A 20,715-nucleotide genomic window follows, 5' to 3' on the forward strand; every position below is an offset into this window, starting at 1 on the left:
GAAAAACATCTCAAAAACACAGATACTTGCCCAAATGTTTGCACCTAAGCGCCTGTCACAGTCACCAAGAAGGTTGATTTCTGGGAAGCTAAGGAGCCCATAGAAAGAAGTACTTTACGTTCAGAAAGTTTATTGTTTGATCAAGACAAATGCTGACCAAAAAAGGAGCTGGGAGGACACAGAGCACAGAGCTTGGAAATTGCGTGTGTTTGTTTGTACTTGCGTGGCAAATGGAGGGGCACTATTGGAGGTGTGTGCTTGTTGGAATACGTGTGTCACTGTATGCGTGTGTTTGGAGATTCTCCTCCTATCTGCCTGGAAGGAGTTTTCCGTTTGCCTTTGGAGCATGATGTACAACACTCAGCGCCTCAACTGCGCTGCCTGTCTAGAAGTTGCGTAACTTCCCACCATAATGATTTGGACGGAAACTCACAAACATTGAGCCAGCCACAAGAAAATATTGTACATGACAAGGCAGTAATATATTACCTTTGTCATGGTGTGTTTTCAGAGTAGTAGAAATTCTAACAGAAATTGCAGGGGAAGTAAGCATCATCTCTTTCCAAGGGAAGAAATTATTGAGAGATGCAGAGTGGATCACAAGTAGAAGGCTGCTGTGTCGCTCTCTCTCCTTTGCACACAGTTGAAGGACTGTCAGACCTGCATAGCTCACACTGAAAAATACCAGGAAACTCCCCAGTGCATCCAAGTAGGGAGAAGACAGGGCTGAGGAGAGCAAGGAGATGCTGCCAACGCAAGCAGGAGGAAAAGTAGAAAGGAGAAGCCAAAATCGAAGACAGAAGAAGCAACGAAAGGAATGGAAAAGACTTGTTCCTCCAAAGCAAAAGCAGTGAAAGAGAAAGGGCCTTCTGAAGTTGATGTGTGTTCTGCTAAATCCAACAAGGCCAAGAAGGAGGATGAGCCTCAAGACCACAATGCTTGTAAAAGCAAAACATCCCAGAAGAAAAGGAGTCCCTTGAGAAGAAAACAGCCAATGGGAAAAAAATAAAACAGAGACAAAAACCAGGAAGTTTCTGAAGCAGAGGCAGACATGCCCAAGCCCAAGGAGAAGAAAGGGAAAGAAGTTAATGAGACATGGGAGAGAAGAGCCCAGGCTCAAGAATGTCCTCTCCCATTCCGAACCAAACTCCAACTCCAGGGATGCTCCTGGGGAAGAAAATAGTAATGAGATAGAAAAGGAAATACTCATGGAGAAGAAAGGATTCTCTCTAATTTTCCCATACGCGAAGAGACTGTCAAGCTTCTCAAAGCTCAAAGCTTGAGGGGTGAACTACCCGTTTTTTCTAAAAGCCAAGACATTCCATCATGTATACAGTGAGACAGACTTCATTGCCCAGGCATGGACAGTAAGCAGGAAGACCTTCTCCTTTGCCATCCCTTTGACTGGGTAACTTAAAGGTGGACTTCAAGAGAGGAAGAGAGGCCAAGCCAATCAGATACTAGTGCTGCACCTACAAGAGAATTAGCAAATCAAATGAGCAAAGACTTCAGTGACATCAATAAAAGTATCAGTGTTTTTTATGGTGAAACTCCCTATGGTGGTCAACAAGAACAAGTGCAGAGTGGGATTGATATCCTGGTTGGGACCCCAGCTCGTATTGAGGATCACTTGTGGAATGGCAAGCTAGATCTCACCAACCTTTAACATGTTGTCCTAGATGAAGATGACCAGATGTTAGATATTGGTTTGAAGATCAAGTGGAAGAAATTTTATGTATAGCATACAAGAACGATTCTGAAGGCAACCCGCAAACATTGCTTTTTCTCTGTAATCTGCTCTCATTGAGTATTTAATGTTGCTAAGAAATACACAAAACCAACATATGAACCGGTGGACCTGATTGGAAAAAGACTCAGAAAGCAGCCTTAACTGTGGAGCACAGGAGACAGAGAGGACAGTGGTGAGTGGGGATGTGTTCCGAGGCTACAGTGGTCATCAAGGGGACATGTTCAACTTCTGTGAAACCAAGAACAGTGGCAGGAGCTGTCACAAAAAACATGCATAAAGCAGGAATGCCCAGTCCTTACATGGGGACATTCTGCAGAAGCAAAAGGAAATCACCCTGAAACGTGCTGAAATGGCAATTTCGTGGGTTTACTGGCTGCAAGTGGGTTAGACATCCCCGAGGTTGACCTGGTTGGTCACAGCTGTACACCAATGGAAGTGGAGTCTTTGATCTTTCAAGAAGAAGAGGCAGAGCTGGAAGGATAGGGGTTTGAACTGCTTTTACCAAAGAAGAGTACCAGTTACCCCAGGTGGAGTGGAAACCCAGCACTAAATTTGAGTGGATAGGTCTTCCTTCTGAAACAAATAATGAAAGCCTCCAGCAAAGATGCCATCAGACTATTGGACACTGTGTCCCCACTGCTGTTGGCCATTTCAAGCGGTCAGCTGAGACGCTGACTGAGGAGAAAGGAGCTGTAGAGACCTTGGCAGCTGCTCTATCTCCACGGATCAGGGGCCACATCGGTCGACCAGTGCTCCCTGATCCACTGCCCAGCAGCCTTTGAGACCGTGATACTGCAGTGCTTTGTTGAGATGTCCAACTGAGCTATGCTTGGAAGGAACTCGAGGAGTAGCTAGGCAAGAGCATCGATGCCAAAATGAAGGGGATGGTCTTCCTCAAAGGAAAACCAGGAGTTTGTTTTGATGTCTGCACTGAAGCAGACACAGAAACACAGGTGAAGTGGCATGGTTGGAGATGCTGGCAGCTCACCATGGCCACTGAGGAGCCAGAGTTGAAAGGACCCTCAGAAAGATATCAAGGGGGCAGGGGCAGCAGATGGCAGCCATGGTGATTTCATGGGACAGCAGGGTGGAAGCAGGAACTTCCTGGATCAGGGCAGGGACAGCAAGGAGGAAGTAGAAACTTCCGAGGACAATGACCAAGAGGTGACAACAAAAGGTACCAGATCCACAATCAAAGGCCAGAAGTGGAGTTTATAGTAAAGTATTTGGTCAATGAGTAGAGCCAAGAAGAAACTCTTCACAATGGGCACCCCAGGGTCCCTCCTGCTCTCAAAGTCCCCAGTGCTTCATTCCTTTTAGATGATTTACCAGCTCCCCTTCCTTGCAGAGAGGTTTCTGACCTGTCTGAGTAACCGTCATTCTGTCTTCCTTTTGGAAAGAAATAGGAATGGATGGATGAATGAGTGAATGAATGAATGAATGCATAATGTGAGGACGACAAAGTAATCGATCTGATATTGGGCCCTCAATGCACTTCCCAGGTGCTGCTCCTCTAACTGGAGTCTCAGGAGCCAATAGAGCAGCTGGGGAGGTGATCAAATCTCTCTCAGGTTGCAGCTTTAATGCACTTCCCTGTGCAGCACAGTACTGCCTGTAATTGCTAAACAGTAAATATCTGTCTCTTTGATCTGCTGAAGAAGAAGCTCAGAGAGGCTAGTTTCCTTTTCACAAGAATGGAAAGTTCCCTGAGGCCCAGAGTGGAGACAGCCACTATGGTTTACAGCCTTGTCTGTTTGGTACATTTCATGCTGTGACCTCACAAAGAACCACTTGGATGTAAGAATGAGTGTCCTCTGTATAAGACAGTGGACCAGCCTGTTGAATTTGTCCATAAGGACCGGGGAGCCGGTTAATGTTGACCTGTGGGACTCCTTGATAGCTGTGTATTTTGTTAGTTGACGGGTTATTGTACCTCACAACTTGTGTTCACCAGATCACAGGGATGGACATCACTTCTATTAAGAAGACTTTGGGCAGTCAGTATAGGGTGGTTTTCTTTCTTGGACAGGGTTCATATGGCAGGGTGAGATTGGCCTGGCACCGGAGAACAAAGGCCCTGGTTGCCATCAAAACGGTAGAGATCTGTAAGAAGACCATCAGGGCAATCCTGTCCGAAATGACCACTTTGGAGTTACTGCACCATCCAAATATAATTTCCCTCTTCCAGATCCTGGTTACAGCGAACCAGATTCATTTTATTTTACAATATGCTCCAGGAGGCAACTTAGTAGAACTAATAAGTGAGGAGGGCCCGCTGCCAGAAGAAAAGGCGAAGAAAATGTTCGGACAGATCGTATCTGCCATAAGATATTGCCATAGTCTGGACATTGTCCATCGTGACATCAAGCCACAGAATATACTGATAGATGGAGAGGGCAATGTTAAGCTGATCGACTTTGGCCTGGCAGTCAAATGCAGACCTGGTACATTACTGAGTAGGCACTGTGGAACCAGGGGCTTTAATGCCCCTGAACTGGTATTACAGCAGCCATATGATGGCAAGAGTTCTGATGTGTGGAGTTTGGGCGTACTCCTATATTTCATCACCACTGGCTACTTTCCCTTCAGAGGAAACACCATCAATGAGATTGAGCAAAAGATTACAACGGGGACCTATACCGTTCCACATCACCTGTCTGGGCAACTCGAAAACCTGATACATCAAATCCTCATGGTTTCCCCAGAGATGAGGCCCTCTATAGAGGAAATTGAAAATCACCCATGGATCAAGAAATGCGAGTTTAAAATCCCGACAATGACTGACCCAGATTACAAAATTATAGAAATGCTCTGTGCGATGGGGTATAATGCCAATGACATCTTGGAATCCCTCCAAAAGAAAAGATACGATGAACCAATGGGGGCATATTTGAGCTTAAAAGATCATGTAAGCAAAGGGTATGATCTTGGATATATCACTCCAGCCAAGCCTGGGGATCCGTGCCCTCCGCCACCCCCATCACCAGCACATCCCTCTGTCTTTGTCCTTCCTCTCAGGAGAAGGGCCAGTGAACCCATCTTTGGCCACCACAGACCTCCCTCAAGAGAACAGAATCCTCTTGACCTGATTCTATCAGGACTCAAGATGAGCAGGTGTGTCTCCATGCCTCCCATTTCGGTATACTATCCTAAGAAGGAGAGAAGCACTTCTACCCGTGCCCTCCACTCAACACCTGTGGCCTCCCCATGTGTCTACAACAACATGTCGGGAGTTGAAATAATCCTGCCACCTAAGCAGGACATTGAGATGAATACGTCATCTCCCCCTCAGACGATGGGATGGTTTAAGAGACTCCGCAAAGGAATCAGAGACTGCATTTCAAGACTTTGCTGCCTCCCTCGGGCTCCAAAGAAAAAACCCCAGCATAGATCCTCCAAGAGAGTGGCCCCCCTGAAAAAGGCAGCAAGCAGTACCATATAAAAGGTAAGCTAATGTGGGAGGGTGCACCTCCACTCTGAATTTTATTTTCTCTGTCTTTATTCATGTATTCTCACTGGAAATATCAGAGAGTATACCTGGGGTCTCTTGGGTTAGGGAGAAGTATGTCTACTCCAGCTGGATAAAACCCTGCTCATTTCCATACCATCTGAGGAAGAAATATTTTTGGAGAATGCCTAGGTGGTGTCTGATGTAAACGAACCAGCTATAATCAGCAAGTGATTGTGGGTACAGCCAGTCTGAAAGGGGGCATATTAGCCTGTTCTCTATGGGGAACATATTCAGATAGAGACTCTGCTTAGGGACCTAGTGCCTGGCAGAGTGACAGTGGTCAAAGTACTAAGGGGCCACCTCCATGTCTCCCTACAATTGAACTGGACAGGCAGAGTGTACTGAGTCCTGTGAGGTCTGACAATGCTGCTTGAATGAATACATTGGGATTCAGCTGTGGATACCCAGTTCTTATGTATCCTGCATGCAGCAGAGAGGGGTCAGTGTCACCAGAAGTTCCAATCTGGCATTCAGAGACTGGTCGTACAGTCGTGCTAGTCTTTCTTACCATCTGCTAACCAGGGCTGAATAGCTGGTAGGGGATCTTCCTTGCTACAAGGGTCCAGGCAACTAAACCTCAAACTGAATGTCCCGGGACACAGACCTGAGGGCTCCTAGGTTTCTTTTCCTCCCATCATTTGGTATGCTACCAACAAGGAGACCTATGTTCCCTGTGAGTACAGCAAATGCCTGCTCCAGAATTCACAAGGAGCAGAAATGGGAAGTTTCCCTCCATAGCTCTGTTCTTACTGCTTTTGCTAGGCATTCAGTGCAAGTGCTGGCTTGGTCAGCTCCTGGTCAGGCCACTGGGCATTCAAAGTGACATCTATTCACATTCCCACATGTGCTACATACCTAGGACACACCTTCCCAGTATCTCATACAAACCAAGCTCACTGCGGTCTCACTCTAAAGCTCGAATTTCTTTGAAATAGCCATCCCCTTGAGAATCTACTGTGGTAGGCTTGGTGACTGCATGAAGCATACAGCAGCAGACTTGAGGGACATAGGAAGTGGACTTCAGGTGTGAGAGCTTAAGTGCCTCCAGGATGTGATCGTGCACCACATTCCAAAAATGCTCCAGCTTTGGAAAGTCCAGGCTTCTGTCTACCATGTCTGGTGTGAGTCTCAGTACTGGGCTGAAGGATGCCACACTGAGGTTTAGAGAACAAAACACAGTGCTTCTATCATGGAGATCACTCAGCCTGTGTGACCTGCTCTCCTGTGAGAAGGATAAGAGTAGGCACCCAGCGCATCTCTCTCACTGTGTCCAAGAAAGATGCAAAACTTGTGAGTGAACCTCAAAGCGGCTAAGCCTGGGAAACTAGAAGGGTTGCTCCCTAAGCATTTGCCATCTTTCTGACACTCAGTCCTCTTCCACATCTGAAGAGCCTGGAGCTGGGACTCTCCTCATTTGTCAGAGGTTAGCCTCATGACATATGTCCCTGCATTTCCATGGGATTTTGGCTCCATGGGGTGTGGGCTCTTCGTCATGGTTAGGGTTCAGTGTCCTAGCCATCCAGCTTGATCTTTGCATTCTGGGCGGAGCCTGTTCAAGTTCTTCTCCTACAGCATCTGTGTGTCCAGTTCATTGCTAGAGTTAAGTCTTCTTTCATAGGCCTCACGTCATTCTTTCCTAACTGGAACAAGTCTTCCAGTGTCAAAATGAGATCTGAGATTCAATCCTGTGCTCTAGGTTTACTCTGTGTCATGCTATGATCAGTTATCCAGTCAGAAGTCATTGAATAAAAATGTGCTCTGTCCCAAGCCTTCACTCACTGCTGAGTCCAGGGATCTTTAGGCCTGACGACCTATCTGTCCCCAAGCAGCAGACAACCTGGCAGAGTACAGGAAAATCAGGAAGACAAAAATGATGGTGTAGTTCTGCATGAAAACAACTAACTTGGTAAGAGACCAAAGAGCATGCATGGTAGTCCAGGGCATCAGAAGAGACACTTTTGTGAGAGTTACAGCAGGAGAGACCCTGGAAGAAACTAATAGAAGGCACAGAGGGCCATGGAGGAAGCTGTGTGACATACAGCCAGCATCAATCTCTGTATATGATGCATATGACGGTGTCTTTTTCTGATAGTGCGGTGTTTTGAGTCACTTAAGAATAAACTGCAAGTTTCTCCTTTAGGTGAAAACTCCTGAAATTCCTCTTGACTTTCAGGCTCTCACAGTCTTGAAGGTCCACACATGGAAAAGACCTGAGGGGTGCACTCTCCTGAGTCCTGAGGATTGGAAAGGACAAGATAGTGAAGAGAACAGTGGGAAAGAACAGAGTCAAATAGAAATGGGGCTCATGGTGGCATCCCAGAGTCTAGAGGCCCCAACCTTCCTTCACATGCACCTGTAGGTGTTTCAAACTCAGTGGTGGTTCTAAGTAAAAAGTGTCACCAGGTACATCTATGGATGTGTGTGTGTGTGTGTGTGTGTGTGTGTGTGTGTGTGTGTGCGCGCGTGCGCGCGCACCCTTCCTATCCAAATCAAAGGCTCCATAACCTCGAGACAACATTTTCAGTGTTACAGGAATATCTTTCTACTCTAAAGTATAGCTGAAAAGCAGCCCAGCTATACTGACTTGGCTTTTTCTCTCATGTTTCACCATCTATCCCTGGTCTTCTTAGATTTCTCCAGCTGAGAATTTTCAATAAGTTAGGAAGCTACTATGAGTCTTCTGGGATTAGGTTGCCCTAAGCTGGAGCCACAGTCCAACAAGTGTTCACCAAATGTTTTTGTCTTCATTGCTGCCAGGAACAGAGAGAGCAGTGGGTCTTGCTTGGCTGTGGAGGAAACTGTTGTGTAATTTAAAACTGATGTATGTAACTATTATGAGGGAAGTCATAGTAACTGAAAGTAGATATTTAGAGGCAGAAACAAGAATAGAGGTCATGACCTGTGCTCTTTACTGGCTTCTTCACAATGATTTCCTTGACTTCTTTCCTATTGCCAGATGAGCTACCATCCATAACTTCCCTAAACACTTAGTTATTAATCATGAAAATGTACTATAAATGCAGTGGACAATCTGACAGTGGCATAATGTAAACAAACATTTAAATCTCAAATGGCCTAAAGTTGACCAAATTTCCAGGAAAGTGTCCAACCCATGTGGGGAGGGGCAATCCCTTTCTTGCATGCCAGTCACGTCAGGGTGTGCACTTGTCCTGTCACTTGGATCTGTGGAAAACTTGAATTTGTCTTTTGTCACACTTTCACTCAGGTATCTATTAGGTGTCTCAGCCACTCACCATCTCCTCATCAATTCTATCCTCCATTTGTTTAAGTTCTAGGATTTGTAGCTGCTGTGTTTATCTGCAGATGATGGTCAATAGAGTCCCTCTGGAACCTAAATTCAGACAGTACATAGCGTGTCTGCACTCTCTGTATCCCAGAGTCAGCATGAGACAAAGCCCAACAACACATGTGGACTCTTCCCTCTCACCCTAAAGGACATGCTGATCCATTAGCTTCCTGATACACAACATGCTGACATCCAGCAGTCAATGGCCTTAGCAGTTCTTAATGGCCACTGGCCCTCTCAAATACAGTCTTTAGTCATTCAGGAAAAGGGAAAGGATCCATAACTTCTCCATTCTCTGTACTTGCTCTAGTGTCCTTCCCTCCTGAGTGCTTTCACAGTTCCCCTAGTTATAATCTACAAAGGGAGGTCTCATTCAGTCGGAGGTTCTGAGAAAGGATGATTCTGCCATTGTCCTGGGCACCTGGGTTTAAGTCCCCCTCACAACTAATTTCTTTCCCTCCTTCAGCTTCCCTCCTGCAGATAATGGTGCATTTGAGGCCAGGACATTCATGGATTCCTGAGTACAAGGAAAGTGGCTCATTGTTGCTAAGGATCCCAACTCAAATTAGCAACACTGGACTGCAAACACAAACTAAAATCCTCCTACCTGAGCAAGGTATGCAGAAAAAATGAGAGACTGCTGTTTTCAGGGACAAGTGTCCATATGGAATCTATAGTGATGATCTATGCCTGGCAGAGGAACAATGGTCAACTATCTAATGGGCCCCCTCAAAGTCTCCCTGCATCTCAGAAGAACACCAATGTCCAGAGCTCTGTGATTCCTGTATCACTGTGGAGCATCTGCCAAGAATGGACACCAGCATCAGTAGACCAGGGAGAGACTGGTTCCCACACTTTAGTTCTGCACGCCCAAACAGTAAAACAACATCCTATCCCCTAATGAGGTATGTACATAATGATAGAGGATTCTCCACACAAACTTGATTTACAAGAACAGGGCCTCTTTGGTAGCCACCCAAACCATCTGAAATCAGGCAAGAAGACGTGAGCAGTAGCCTTCGATCCCTGTACCTCAAGACCAAATAACACTCATTCTGATAGGATACATGAGCTGGTCCTCGTTTATCTTCATTCCCCAATTCCTTCTATCTCCTATCCGCATGAAGACCTTTCCTTCCCATGCTCTGATCGAATCTTGTTCCGCAATTCATGGAACACATTTGAAAAGTCGATCTGAACTTCCATGTCCTCATTGTCCGTATGGACCTTCAGGATGGACAGTCTCTGGAAGATCCTGTGACAGCTGCAGGATGGGCTGAGCAGCTGTGTTTGTCCATATCTACGGCAGAAGCACTTGAGCCAATAGACTACCTAACAGTGCCATCCTGCCCTTAACAATGAAGTGAGGATTCCCCTGTCTCCATGTGAACCAACCTGCCTACCTCAACACTGTGCTAATGTCGCTGCGGGAACACTAAGGACATGAGGACTATGAGAGTAGGATGCTGGGTGCAAAAAAACAATGAGTTCCCTTTAATACTGACTAAGATGCTCAGGCCTCAAAGGAGGTGGACTGCAAGGGTGAGAGCTGAGTGTTCCTTCTGGATATGAATCAAACCAGCATGCAGGAATCCACCAGGTTTGGATGGACGATGCATCTGACCAGAAGAGGGGAGTAGTAAGTTTCTGGGGTGCACAGAAAGATCCCTCACTCTGTGTAATTACCCAGGAAATGAAATAGTCTTGTCTATGTGGACATCGGTCCACATGAGAAAAATAGTGTATATATCCTGACCACTTAAAAGTCATGCTTTTTCTGAGAGAACCTCTGAGCTCGAAAGACTGTGAAATAGGATGTCTGCCTGTACCAGAATCTTTCCTGAGTGGAGAATTTTATCAGGAAGAAAGAGGCCCAGAGCATGTACATATGTTGAACTCTTGAAGGGCACCCAGTTTGAAAGAGAACATCAAAGGCCTGAATCACTGTGAAACATGCTGTCTGCAAGTACTAGAACACTTCCTGAGAGCAAGGGACACTGCCAAACCACTAGAGGCCAAAAGTTATGATGGATAAAGAGACAGGTGTTCTGATGACCTGTAACCCCATCAGGAGCCCTGAGGGTCACCTCCTGCTAAACCAAACATAAACTTTATCAGCGAAGGTCACTCCTGAGAAACCCTGTTGAGAAACCCTGCAGACAGGAAAGCCAAGGAGGCCTCCTCCTTCCCATTGTCATTGTCTTTTAAGGGAGCTTGAACAGGTTAGCTCCTACAGACTTCTTAAACTGCCTGGAACACTCTGCTAATTCTGTTTCCTGTACTCTTCAACTGAGTCAAGAGAAGAAAACAGATATTTGGAACTCTGATCCAATCAAATTAATATTCTGGTGATCAGAAGCCAAGACTGTACAGAGATTTCTGAGGCCTCTCCAGGAATTCTGTCCAGAATCCAGCTCTGGAGGACTTCAGTGTGCGAGAATGTGAGTACGTTGGATGGACTCTGGGGTCTAAGGAATGAAGTTTGTCCTCATTAGGACAAAAAGATACAAGAGGAACGCCCGAGTACATATAGAACACAGGGTGCCATGATGTGGAGCCCGAAGACAAGGGAGGCTGCTGAACACTCTAATGCCTGTATGAGTGAATTTCGACATGAACAGTGTAGCTGGATCTGTTTGCCTTCAGTTCAAGCTGCAATGTTGTCACCATCTCCTCTTAAAGCCCATGTATCCTTGACAAGGTTGTTCTGCCCTTCAAGCTCATATGATGGTTGTGCATGTAGGAGACCTAGCCTTCTGTCACCAAGGAAACAGAAAGCAGAGGAGGAATGCGACCGTGGGAGGCTGCAGGCAAAAGTGATGCGGGGCCAAAAATGTACCTGGAAGCTACATGGTACAATCCCTGAGGCCCTGTTCAGACCTTCATTCTATTCTGGTGTCTTCCTAGTGACAGCCCTGCTAGCGAATGACAACTTCTCCCTGACTCTTCCCCAGCCTTGCTTCCCAGTCCTGAGACTTGAAGAGCACAGAGGAGGGCCTCTGTAGGTCAGTCACTGGCTCTGGACCATTGACCACTACCACTGCTTTTACTTGGGATGGTGTTCAAATTGTGGGATGTCTGAGAAAGCTGGGTTCCACGTTTTGCTATGCAACCTGTTCCTCACATCCTGGACTTTGCCGGCTCCAGTCCTCAGGTACTATCATGGAAGCCATTACTCTCTCCACAGTCCTGTCATTCTTACCCCCAAGGAGTAAGGATGTAGATTCACTCTAGATGTGAGTACAGCTTGTAAACTGTCTATGTGAATTGGTGTCATCTGTCCTTTTGTCAGTTGCCATTCAGTAAGCATTGTGACGTGTAAGGCTCTCAGGAGAAGCCAGATCCCAGTGGCATTAGTGTGACAAACAAACTGTGCCCAAGTTGCTGACACTCTGGCAGAGTCCAGGACATCCAGGAAGACAGAGGTGGTGAGGTAAGTCTGCATCAAAACAGGTAAAAACAGTAATGAAACTGTCAGTTCCCATCCTTGTACAGGTTGTTGGGAAACACTGTCCCTGAGAAGACAGCTCTGTCGAACTGAGCCTGGAGAGAAAGAAGGCATGAGAAGGAAGGCAATGGCAGCCATGTGACAGGCAGCCATCATGAATGACTGGACCTGACGAGTGTCTGTGATACTGTGATAGATATTTATGGACACCCTAAAAGGAAATTTATTGTGTTTCATCTCTTAGTGAAATGATGTTCTCCACGCAGAGCACAGACCCTGGGAGTGTTGGGTATTGCTACCTGCCAAAGGCCTGAAGTGTGCACTACTGCTGTGCTGGTGGTGGGATTGTCAGAAGATGAGGAGGCCATCCTGATAGAGACAGTGTAGGAATCCCAGAAACAACAGCCCATGTTGCTGCATGTGGCTAACCATCGTTGATTTTGCATGTCAGTTTCTAAGCCGGTAAGGAGTGCAGATAAAAACTGTCACCAGAGGTAATCCTGAACCTTGGTTGTACACCAGCACTGTAGTTGGCTTTATCTCCCATGCAGACACTCAGTCTCCCTCAGCACACCCTCTTACTGTCCAGGAATTTTCTTACCTCTACAAATAACACACTGGGTTGTTACAGGTCGAATGACCTAGCCGAATCCTCTGTTCTCTTACATTCTGTCCCTGTCCTCTTTTTAGATATCACCAACTATGACTCTGACATCCAATGAAGCAGTCGAGGGCCATGATGCTTTTCTGACTGAAGCAACACAGCCTGGAGCCCAAATCCCGAGGCTGTGCACCAAAGTCTTTCCCTATTTGTCACTGGTGAGCAGAGTCTGACCTGAAAGTCTGGACCTGATCTCTCAGTGAAGGCAAAACCACTTGACCTCTGATTTTGAACTGCAATTGTAGGTACTGCTGCTATTGATTTAAAAATCTAGTTCAATATGGGAAAAATACACTTTACAATCTCCTGGAACATTCTGTCTCAGAGAGGACCGTGTCTACACTTCAAAGGAAAGACCAGGTGAGGAAGATGGGGAGGTCCCATGTGGATTTCTCACTATGTGATTGATCTCAACCCACTTCCCAAAGATCCTTTAGTTACAGCATCAAATTAGTAGGCCTAGCATGAATAGAGCCCTGAAGTGCTGATAGAGACTGAGGGCTCCCTGGGTGGCGTGTCCCATGAACAGACCCTTCAGGATCTTTGGTGTGGGCAGATTTCTCCTCACTCTTTGAACATCATAGGTTATGAATGCTCTCCCTGAACACTCCGATATTCACTGGTCAGTTTGCAGTCCTGCCTAGCACTTCAGGAAAGTTCTCCCACTCTGATTGACTTCTGGGATCCAGCTTCCTTTTCTATAGAGGGTGCTTAGTGCTGTAAAACAGGAATCTGACTAACACAGTGTGTTGAATAGCTGGTCTTCTGTGATGCCTAGAAGCAGCACAAGATGGGGCCACTGGACACAGTCATCCCTGTATCCTTCAGCACCATAGAATTTGTGATTAGTTATCAGCACAGAAAAACACTTTTCTTTGATTAAATCTTTTCTGATTCTTTTCTAAATACTAGAACTAAATACTCAATACCAGAACTGACCTGATTGTGTAGGAACATGGGAATATCCTCTAATGTTCTACCATATACACACCCTCTGCTGTCCTCTACTTCTGGGCACTTGATCCCTGTGACTGTCTTCCTGGGATGCTCACCCTCTCGTCTATTTACACATCTTCTCTCCAGAGTCTCAGTACAGTGTCATTATGTGAAGAAGTAGTGGGGACGCTGTCCTTATCATCCCATGGTATTCCATACTCTCAATTGTCCCTTGCAGATCCTGGTGCTTTCCCACAAGAAGTTGCTCAATGTGGCTACCAGGCAGGACAAACATAAGCCTGTGTCTGCAGACAGGAGGGCACCAACAATGTGTCAAGCAACCTCATTTGCATCGTCACAAGCATCTGCAGTGTGGATATATGATCAACATGGTATGGCCCCTCCCTTCCCTGGTTGCCACCATCAAGTATCATATAGGTCATCCATTTCAGTGCCAAGATTTAGAATTCCTCTGCTGGTTAGGGCTTGGGAAAGGTCCAAGTGCAAATGTGATGGTGTTTTCTGTTTTTGGTTATTCCTTAAATGTGGGAAATCTGTGTATCCAACTGTTGCAGAGTGCCTTCTTCTCTTGCTCTTCCCCCATGCTTTAGGAAGGATGCTGCTCACTAATTGTCTCTCAGCAACATGGTGGCACACAGGAAGCAATGAGCTTAGTATCAGAATGCCTCTTGACATTATTGGTACTTCCTAGAAGGTCATTAGTGGAGAGATGTTCAGAGTTCTGACAACTCCTCTCTGCTGTCGTCTGACATATGACAGGCACTGACAGTCTCTCTAACCCTTGAGAGGACACCCTGAATGCGGTTCTTAGAATATGAATGGAGATCAGACATTCATAGGGAGAGAAGCCATGCCCACCTGGTCCCACCGAGCAGGAGTTGGGAGCTACCGTTTGATAAATTTGACTGACTAAGAGAACCACCAGATAACTTCCACTGTTGTCTGAGTTGTTGTTTTTAAGTGTCAGTGTGATTATCTGAAACAAAATATTCTTAGTTTCATTTCAATCCAGTGACTTAACACTTCCTGGTATACTGCATTAGCACAGTGTAGCCAAGGCACTACAAAGGGGCTACCCATGTTCTATCCACAGGCAGGAGTGTAGAGAAATTAATGCATGCATGTAGGCTTGCTTGCTAGTGCTCATCTAAAGGCCTCTGCTCTTATGAAGTCTTTCCCTAAGCCTAGGGAATGGCACTGCTAAAGTTCTTGTTACTTCCCATGTCATTTAAGATCATGAAATTGATTCTCTACAGACTTGCTCACAGGAGAACATCATCTAGAGAATTCCTTTGTGAAGAGTCTCCCTCCAGGTCACGTTTCCTGTACTAATTGACAGTTATAAATAAAGATCATAAATTTCTCCCAGTGGCCACCTCGCCGCTCAACATTGAAAACTGTCAGACTTGTGACTAGAGGCTTTAGCTTCTCATTTTACCTAGGGTCAAAGCTGACATCTTGTAGAGTGTCCTTTCTGGCCCTCTCAGTTTCTCCCCATATGATACCTGACAGTGTTTCCATTCAGCCATCAGCTCAACACTATGATGTATGTACTGTGTCATTGACTAGTACTTTCTAGGCAGAGATAAAAATTTCACAGCAGACTTGTTGGCCTTCAGGTTGATCTTTTTCTTTTTCTGTTTCCTCTGCCAGGTCATTTGACAGTTGTGGAGCCCCTCCCACCAATAAAGGTTAGCAACTTGTTGGGCTTTCATGGCATTTATGGCAGCTAGATTGTGCTTCTTATAGTAAGTCCAAATCAGTGCTACTAGGTATGTATGATGCTTATACACCTTACCCTAATTTAAACAGATGGTGTGGGCACTGAGAACATGTAGCCCTGCAAAGCATTTTAAATTATTTACATATTTTCTCATTTACCTATTCACTCTCCCCTACATCCTGTCTGTAGTCTGTCTCTTCTCTCTCTTCTCTGGTTTTTATATCTTTTGTTCTGTCTTTTTCTCATTCTTGGCATCAGTTTCTGACTCTCTCCGTTCTCTTTTTTCCTGCCTAGCTGCCTCTTTGTCTATCTCTCTCTCCCTTGCTCTATCTCTGTCTCTCTTTCTCTTTCTCTCTCTTCCTCTCCCTCTCCCTACCCCCTCTCTATCTCTCCCCCCCCCCCTCTCTCTCTCTCTCTCTCTGCGTGTGTGTGTGTGTGTGTGTGTGTGTGTGTGTGTGTGTGTGTGTGTGTGTGAATGCATGTGGGGGCAGGTAGCATGTATATTTCCTGGAGAGCCTGTGGAGGTCAAAGTTTAACTCAAGTGAGGTCTTTCTCAGACTCATAAAGGACCTAGTAACTGAACTCTACTACCTATTATTGGAAAAGCTTTTGTAGGTGAAGAACCCGAAGGATCTGAGGCTATGCCAGTACATGCTGGAGAAATACTTGACTGGACTCGGGAGTAGGAGCCTAGGCATTGGCCCACAGATGTGCTGTTCTCCTTTGGATACCCGTCGCAACAACACAATCTTCTCTGTCTACTGGAGTTGTCTTGGTTGTAGATTTGGAGATCCTCAATCTCTCAGCTTAGTTCTCTAATGTTAAGTCATGTCGACTCTTAGCATAGTACTTTATTTGCCACTGTTCTTTCTACCTTAATTTTTCCAGAATTTTCTATGGGTAAGTTATTCCATCTATAACACTTTATGATGTGTAAGCCCACACGAGGGTACCCAGAGCCCATACACAATGTACTCTTATTTACCTGAGAAGTCCAAGCCAGTAACCCCAATCTTAACTCAGTGGTGAGAAGGAACTTAAAACTTAGAACAGGACTTGTTTTCATTCCTTTCTTGTTAGTATCATTCACAACTTCTGTAGAAGTTGGGAGTCCAGAAAGCAAAGGGCGGGACTTTCTCACATGATCTTGACCCATGTTGGGTTTTCTGTCTTCCATCTCCACCTTTAACATTTAATATACCACATCTCTCCAAAGGTCATGCCTATTCTAGTGTGCTGCACTCAGTGACGAAGTTGGAGCAAGTGTCAAAAGAGTGAAGGCCAAGCTCTGACTGTGACAGAGAGTTTGAGATGGACAAATGATGCTTTGAAAAACACGTGACTTCTCGCTGGGACCTCCATCTCCTGTAAATAACCAACAACCTGTTCAAGGATCAATGTGCCTCTGACATGAGGACAACAAGGTAGAAGGGAATCCTCAGAAGGAAACGGGTCTGAGGGCTAACACCGTAATGCTTCCAACTCTGTCTTCTAGGCATCACTAACAAATCTATATAGTCCTACCTCCCAGAAGATGAGTGAAGGTGTTACAGTTAGGATGATTGTTGACATGAGGCTCTCAGAGGTTCACCACAAATCGGAAGGACAAGATTGAGATTGCCATTCATATGGTCTTTCCATAGTCTCCCCTTGCAATCAGAATTGACCATCACTATGGACCTCATCTATTAGATGCAGGTAAGATGATCATCTTAGGAAACCTAGTCTTTGCTGCTGAGATACTGGGATTCCAAACAACTCTGAGAGGAGAGGGTACATAGTGGAGCTCAGTCCTGCCTCTCATACCACACATAGCTGATGTCCTGAGGTTCTGTTCTCAGGAGGCATGGAGGACATGTATCTATTTCATGTAAAAAGAAACTGTTACAAGCAGTCTGAGGTCCCTGTAATTAGAGCTGAGTCTTTGATTGTACCACATCTTAAGCAAGTGAGGTTGGAAACATTGTTGCAAATGACAAGAGCCACCACTCTCCCTGCAACTGTTGTAAGGGATGTTCCCTGTACATCTTTATCCTATGTGATGCAGGTGTGAGTTAGATACTGACTAGAATAACAACTCAATGATTCTAAATTATTGATATATGGAAGGACAGGGTATTGGTTGTGTCTTGGTAAATGTACCCATGTCTGTCCATGACTGAGTTAAGTAATACACTGTGTCCTTGTGTGAAGGGGAAACCAAGGCCCTTCTGAGGTCTCTCCTGACAGTGACTGCCCCAACAACAGTGAAACTCATCAAGTCTCACAGGAAAGGGCCACATTTGAGTCCCTGCTTGACAGGCCACAGACTCAGGATCTTTCCTTCCCTCCTGGCTTATTTTGAAAACAGTCTCCTCCCCAGACACAGCCATTTCAGTCATTCTCACAGCCATCACTTTGACACAGTCTCGATATCTTCCAACTCATACCACCCTCTTTGTGTAACAGGGAAAGTTCTTGGTCATGCCAAGTGTCCTAACAATTCTAGAGTAAGCCTGCTTTACTGCACATTTAGACTTGTCACAGCAGGCTTCGTTCTTGTGTAACATGGGCAGATGTCGGCCATGCCCAGTGTCCTAACAACGCTAGAATGAGCCCACTTCACTTCAACTAGGCCTGTCACAGCAGGCTGTACTGTGAGCCGTGTGGACATCTTCTTCCTTCTGTATGGTTTCCATGTATAGTAGACAAGGGAATGATATCTCAGGATATCCCTCCACCATGTAAGTCTTCACAGCTTCTCCATCATGTCCTTGGCCTTTTGAGGTGAGCCAAAGCCGCAATTCCATCCATTGCAAAAGGCAGTAACTCACACCCCATTCTTTCCAGACATGGCCCAGATCTCACCTCCAAACTATTTAGAGCACTTAATCCATCTCTCAATTCTCTGAGGTCCAGATTATGAGCTGGCACTTGAAGGGAATGCAGAGGTGACAGATCCTCTCATGATGATCCTCAGAGAATTTAGCTATTAAGACCAAAATAGAGGGAGACCATGACTGCAAGCTGACCTTTGTGAGCAACATATCCTCTCGGGACATGAAGCAATGACATTGGGATGTCTCTAAAGGGGCAATGCCCCATACTCTTCATAGCAGAGGCTTCTGTCTATTTAAAACTCGGGGGAGAGGTGGGCTCCTTCTCCTATAGATGTGAGCAGGGTTGTCAATTTCTTCTGGCTCACGACAGATCCGTGGATCACATATCTGATTCTTTCTGGTCCCTGGAAATCCCAGGATCCTCTGAGTTTAACATAGGCAGCCACTGGGATACAGGTCAGTGTGGTCTCTAATGTTGCTGTGCCTCCATTTGCTGCACATTGTGGCTACATTGCAACCATGCTCTCTGGGTTCACAGAATGCTACGCTGTACTCTAAGCTTCCCAGTCTCAAAGGTGGACTCAATCTGGCTTGGTACTACCACTTTTTTTGGAGGTTGCATCCTGAAATGCCATGTGCTCTTCATAATGCCATTAAATGCTTTTACTATTGTTTGGTACATATGAGCATTCATGAAAATCAACACAAAACTCTACATACAAGATGTATTCAAAAACTGTAAATGCTGTTTTTCTAAGCCATTATACTCCTGAACCACTGCTCCATCCCTATGAGTTATCAAACCCCCAAGATTGGCTCTGTCGCATCTGGCCAGTGTTTCCTGGGGATGTCTCCTCCTGGTTCCTAGCAATGACCCTGCTGCTTTAGGCAGGCAGACTATGTCCTTTTTCTCAGATGGTTGTTGTGAAGGCCCTCTCACTTGTATTGTCTGATGTGCAGTCAGTATAACATAGCTTGCAAGAAGCAGTTGAAAAGACCACTTGTAATGTTGTGTCATGGGCTTAATTGTTAAGGAAACTCGTAGACATGAGACCGACGTGAGTAAAGAAAAAAAACTGTGAAATTCTATCAAATTCCCAGTGATGTGTTCAAATGTGTGATGCTCAAGATGGTGCTTAAGATTTGGAGAACTCATTTGTTAGTGTGGAGCCTAAATAGTCCTTTTTAAAAGGCTAGGCTCAGGCATAGCCAGGCAGAGTCCAAACAGTTGTTCTCCAGTACTGAAAGACAAATCTACTAAAAGTCTTTGGCATTCCCAGAACTGTGTAAAGACAGATGGTCCTACTGGATGTCACAAATGATCCTTTTATTGTAGGTAACTGTCATCTTTTAGGGTTTTATCACCTAATCTGTCATGTGTCCTTGCTGTCTCTAAGACTATGTCATGTTCCCTTCTTTGAAGTACCAGCCTTCCCATAATCTGGAACATTACAAAGTTTGGATGATGTTGCAATGAGGGGTCGGCTGGCATATGCCCTAAATAGAAGCTGATTGAGTTGTGGGGATTTCCTGAGTTCAAGGTACCTGAGTAGAGTGAGGCAGGACAAGTACCCACAGTCTGGAATCTGGTCAAGCTTTATATGTACACTGCTCTACTGTGGGTGGCAGTACAGAACGAGAACTGGACGCTTAGCTGGCTTGCTCCTCACTACTCTCTCACAGGTTTTCATCTTGGACCACACTGATTCTGATCAAGGCACAGTCTAGTGTGTTATAAGTTTCTCTCTATGGGTTGGTTGATGAGTTAGGATTCTCAACGGATACTGTTTTGTAGACCATTGTGTGCCTCCATTTTGAGCCATGCCTTTGGCATCACCAAGTCATGTGATCCCTCCAGACTTCTTCCCAACATTTATCATCATGTATAAACCTTCCATCCATCTCTGAGAATTCATTTTCCAGAAAGTAGATCATTGTTGGATGGCAATGACATCTTTGTGCCCTCATAAGCCAATCCTGGTGGAGGATAGAGATCTGTCCGTCATTGGAGGAAAGAGTCTCTTCTGGTTCGTGATGAGCAGATTCCAGGCGACTTTTATCAAATGTACTAAGTTGATCTAGACCCTTTGTTTGTTAAGTAAGTGCTCAGAAAGTTTATTTTACCCTCCTCACCCACATTTGCACAAAAGGCGTAAGAAGTCTATAGAAGTCTTTTGGGTCATTAGAGCCCTGCTTGCGTCTTTAGCAAGGTACTGCTCTGCGAAGAAAACTCTGGACAGTGGCATATCTGCAATGTGTCCCTACATCTTCACGATGCTCCTATGAGACCAGGAAAAAGAGAGAGCACACAATCACATTAAAATATAAACTCTGTTGTATGACTGTTGGGCTGTGCACAGTAGAGTGGTCATTCTTCAGAAATACCATTTGAACATTTTTCAGCTATGGAGAAAAACCCTTTGGCCATCATCTTCACCTCTGGATGTGTTTATATTTGTGTCACAGAACTTGAGCTTTTGAGTCTCCAGGGGGAATCTTGGTTATGTTACTGCAGGATGTGCAGTGGGTCTCCTTGACT

At 45.4% G+C, this 20,715-nt stretch overlaps 2 pseudogenes across 2 annotated transcripts; both read left to right on the forward strand.

The window, feature by feature from the left end:
• Positions 1-730: 730 nt before the first annotated feature.
• LOC148004549 (nucleolar RNA helicase 2 pseudogene) lies at positions 731-2,889 on the forward strand (annotated as a pseudogene).
• Positions 2,890-3,597: 708 nt separating this feature from the next.
• On the forward strand, positions 3,598-16,680 carry LOC148004550 (putative sperm motility kinase W pseudogene; annotated as a pseudogene). 2 transcript variants are annotated; one of them, XR_015624549.1, is made up of 11 exons: positions 3,598-5,195; positions 9,035-11,009; positions 11,523-11,722; positions 11,861-12,001; positions 12,261-12,478; positions 12,707-12,835; positions 12,923-13,037; positions 13,852-14,005; positions 15,288-15,325; positions 15,964-16,132; positions 16,574-16,680. The product of XR_015624549.1 is annotated as a putative sperm motility kinase W pseudogene, transcript variant X2 (transcript). The 2 variants fall into 2 exon arrangements; XR_015624548.1 differs by having other exon boundaries at positions 9,035-11,722.
• The last annotated feature ends 4,035 nt before the right edge of the window (positions 16,681-20,715 follow it).

This window comes from Rattus norvegicus, chromosome 7, assembly GCF_021556685.1.
Source record: "Rattus norvegicus strain SHRSP/BbbUtx chromosome 7, alternate assembly SHRSP_T2T, whole genome shotgun sequence".
Lineage (NCBI taxonomy): Eukaryota > Metazoa > Chordata > Mammalia > Rodentia > Muridae > Rattus > Rattus norvegicus.